Raw genomic sequence first — 4,582 nt, 5'->3', positions numbered from 1 at the left:
ATGGAATCAGGGTAGGTCTCAGTCCATATGACTGGAGGCCTTATGGAGAAGGAAATTCAGAGGCAGTGGGTCAAAAGATGCCAGAGTCAAGGGAGGTGAGAAAACGCCAGGAGCCTGAAGTCCGCAGAAATGAGACGAGCAGACAGAGAGAGAGAGCACAACGTGTGACAGAGCATCGCCAACACCAGCATGCTGGTGACTCCAGGAGCAGGCATGGCCTTGCTGACTTCTTGTCTTGATTAGCCCTTCAAACCATGGGCCGATAAATTCCTGTTGTTGACCCAACCCATGATGTGGAATCTGTGAGACAAGTGCAAGCCAAGACATGACTTTGCTTTCCAGTAGGAGCGCGCCTGTGGCTGCAGTTTGCATTTGCTCGTTGTTCTTGCTGCGGCGTTATGAGGGTCAGCTTAGCTCTGTCGCCTTTCTGTACCGCTGTCTAGCTATGCGGACTGGATGGAGATCCCAGAAACCTCACACCCATCTTCAGGTGTGTGTTTACAGCTATGGGAGTTCAGGTTTAGGGCTGAAGTTCTGCCAAAATTTAAGACCCTTTTTCATGCTCCATGCTATGTTCTCAATGAATCAGAGACAAATGCGCATCCTCTACCCTCGCACGTAAGATCTGCCGCAAATCCTGTTCTTTAGCCTTTTCTCTGAATGGATTGTTTATCCCCACTTCTGTCTATACAGTTTCAGTACCATTCTCCAGACTGATTAACTGGGCTCCAATGCTGTCCTCTCTGCTGACCCATAGGAGACACGAGGAGGGCAGCAGGGCCACCCAAGGGCCTTGAGCTGCATTTCACACTCATTCCGACATTGCACTGGGCATCGAGGATCTTCACAATGATATTTAAACAGAAGCAAGTCTCAGGCTAATTTTAATAATATAGATAATTAAGGAAAAGATAAAAGAAATTAGGTTTTGGACAAATATCAAATGCTACATCCTTTTAATGCAGAATACAGAATATTTTTCAAGTGAAAAAACAGTGTTTATAAAAATTGATCATATATTAGGGGACAATGAAAACATAAATAACTTCATAAATTAGAAACAGCATAAAGAACACTCTTTGATTGCAATGGGATAAATTAGAAAGTGAAAATTAAACAAGAAAAAAACAGAAACAAAAGCAAGGTTTCTTGCACTGGAACATGAAAAGATCTTTAATTAAACAACTCCTGGTGAAGAGGCAAAAATACACAAAAATTACAGGATTTCCAAAAAATAATGTTAACAAAACAGGCATTTATGACTATAGAATACTTCATAAGAGTGATCAGAGGAAAATTCATAGTTCTAAGCAATTACCAAAACAAAAATGAAAGAACAGAAGTAAATGAATTAAATTTCCAAATAAAAAAGCCAGAAAAACCACACAGTACCCCAAAAGATCAAAGAAGAAAGTAGCAAGGATAAAACAAATTATTTTATATCCATGAGGTAGAGGCTAAGAGTGCACCCTGTGCCTCTATGGCTAGAGCAAGGTTGCGGCTGGGTTCCACCACTTTGGCTGTCAGAAGACGCTGTGTGGCTCAGAAGTGAAGGCAAGAGCTGATCTGGCCTCTGAGCTCTCCTTCACAAGGTTTCCTTTCCTCGAGGCCTGGCTATTGTTAGTTTTCTACATTATCAGCAATGACAAATATAAACATAAGAAATATCAGCAGGCGTACTGTGCCAGTTTGAATGTATAATGTCCCCCAAAACGCCATTATCTTTGATGTAATCTTGTGTGGGCAGACATACCAATGTTGATTAGATTGTAATTCTTTGTTTCCATGGAGATGTGCCCAACCCAACTGTGGGTGATGACTCTGATTGGACAATTTCCGTGGAGGTGTGGCCCCACCCATCAGCATGGGCCCTGATTTAGTTTACTAGGGCTCTATATAAGCTCAGCCAGAAGGAGTGAGCTTGCTACAGCCAAGAGGGACACTTTGAAGAATGCACAGAAGCTGAGAGAGGAGCTGCAGATGAGAGGCAGTTTGAAGACAGCCGTTGAAAGCAGACTTGCTCTGGAGAAACTAAGAGAAGACAAACACCCCAAGAGCAAGTAAGAGTGACATTTTTTAGGATCTGCAGCCTAGAGAGGAATGTCCTGGGAGAAAGCCATTTTGAAACCAGAACTTTGGAGCGGACCCCAGCCACATGCCTTCCCAGCTAACAGAGATTTTCCGGACACCATTGGCCATGCTCCAGTGAAGGTACCTTTTGTTGATGGACACTTTATGGCCTTAAGACTGTAACTTTATAACCAAATAAACTCCCTTTTATAAAAGCCAATCCATTTCTGGTGTTTTGCATTCTGGCAGAATTAGCAAACTAGAACACGTACCAAAAGAGTTGCCCTATGGTTTGAATGGGAAAACTGTGTAGAGTTACATCCCAGAGCAAAATGTCATGGATTTCTGAAACTCTCTGTATTGGTTGGAGTATTTGTATTAAGAAATGCCTCTTTGGTAAAGTTACCAATTATCAATATTCAATTTACCAAGCAACTTGGAAGAAGAAGCAACACATTGATATTGTGCCAATGCCTTCAAACTTCACAGGTTGCCTATCCTTTTTCCAGGTGAAGTTTTGGGATTAGTTGGAATCAATGGTATTGGAAAGTCAATGGCTTTAAAAATTTTAGCAGGAAAGCGAAAACCAAACATCAGAAAATATGATGATCCTCTTGATTGAAAAGAAATTTTGGATTACTTCCAAAGATCTGAATCGCAATTTTACTTTACAAAGACTCTAGAAGATTACCTGAAAACCATTGTTAAATGTCAGTCTGTGGACCAAATTCCCAAAGTTGCAAGGGGAAAAGTAGGGTCTATTTTGAAATGAAGGGATGAAATAAAGTTGCCGGCAATTGTATGTCAACAGCTTGATTTTACCCATCTAAAAGAATGAAATGTTGAAGTTCTTTGAGGAGGAGAGTTGCAGAGATTTGCTTGTGCTGTCATTTGCATAAAGAAAGCTGGCATTTCATGTCTGATGAATCTTCTAGTTACCTAGATGTCAAGCAGTGTTTAAAGGCTGCTATTACTATATGATCACTAATAAATCCAGACTGATGTATCATTGTGGTGGAGCATGGTCTAAGTGTATTAAACTATCTCTCTGACTTCATCTGCTGTTTATATGGTATACCAAGTGCAACTAGCGTTGTCACAATGCTTTATAGTGTAAGAAAAGGCATAGCATTTTCTTGATGGCTATGTTCCAACAGAAAACTTGAGATTCAGAGTTGCATCACTTGTTTTTAAAGTGGTTGAGACAGGAAATGAGGCAGAAGTTAAAAAGATGTGTATGTATAAATATCCAGGAATGAAGAAAAAGATGGGAGAGTTTGAGCTAGAAATTGTAGTGGGAGAGTTTACAGATTCTAAAATCATGGTGTTGCTGGGGGAAAATGGTACTGGTAAAATGACAATTATCAAAATGCTTGTTGGAAGACTTCCAGTTACTACATGAAAAGGTAAGAGTTGCCTATACTCAAGCACAACTTGTGACAATTTGTGTGAAGCCTCTGCAATTTGAAAACATCATTGACCAAGAGATGCAGACGTTACCTGGTGATGAACTGCAGCGAGTTGTGTTAGCCCTTTGTTTGGGCAAACCTGCTGATATCTGTTTAATTGATGAATCATCTACATATTTGGATTCTGACAAAGATTGATGGCAACTAGAGTTGTCAAATGTTCCACACTCCCTGTGAAAAAGACAGCCTTTGTTGTAGAACTCGACTTTGCTATGGCCACCAGTCCAGCAGATCGGGTCATTTTTGATGGTGCTCCATCTAAAACACTGTTGCAAACACTCCTCAAACCCTTCTGGCTGACATGAATACAATTTTGTCTCAGTTTGAAATTACGTTTGGAAGAGATCCAAACAACTGTAGGCCAAGAACCAACAAACCCAGTTCAATTAAGGATGTAGAACAAAAGGAGAGCGAAAACTGCTTTCTCTTGGGTGATTAGACTTATTGAGAATATCAGTAAGTCATTTATTAAATGTGGGAGAACTTGAGATTGTTGTATGAAATTTGAGTCAAGTTTTATGCCCCACATACTCTGGAGCTTGATGTGTAATTGACTTAATGCAACATCAAAAGCCGGTTGTGTTGTAAATTGTAGTCTGAATTCAAGAAATGCCACTTTTCTGTTCTTGGTGACAAGTCCCTTTATGTGCATATCATTTTAAAATGAAGACATTTCAAGTTATGCAAATTTCCTCCAAGTTTTTATGATGCATGGAAAGATTTTAAGTAGGTGTATTACATTCATGAACCGAATGCTGAATTGTGTTGCTGCATTTAAAAACAATCTTTGAGAAATGTTTTCTGTACTCAGATGGACTGCCAAGTGTGCCAGTATAATGAAACTGCCCTTCTTTTAAAAGCTGGTCAAAGACTCCACTGCTGAGATTTGCTAAATAAACATCTTTTAGGATTAAAAAAAAAGAAATTAATGAGGCAGAGAACATAATATAATAAAAGAGCAGATAAAGTTTATAAATACAAAATATGGTTCTTTAAAAAAATTAACAGAATAGATGAGACACTGGGTACACTATATAAGATAA

The 4,582-nt window shown here is 39.5% G+C and overlaps 1 pseudogene; it reads left to right on the top strand.

Moving 5' to 3' along the window:
• Positions 1 to 325: 325 nt before the first annotated feature.
• On the top strand, positions 326 to 3,978 carry LOC119505973 (annotated as a pseudogene).
• Positions 3,979 to 4,582: the final 604 nt, after the last annotated feature.

The sequence above is a fragment of the Choloepus didactylus genome, chromosome 11 (assembly GCF_015220235.1).
Source record: "Choloepus didactylus isolate mChoDid1 chromosome 11, mChoDid1.pri, whole genome shotgun sequence".
In the NCBI taxonomy this organism is placed as follows: Eukaryota; Metazoa; Chordata; class Mammalia; order Pilosa; family Megalonychidae; genus Choloepus; species Choloepus didactylus.
Note: the sequence above shows the minus strand (reverse complement) of the source record. Positions and strands in the feature narration are given on the sequence as shown.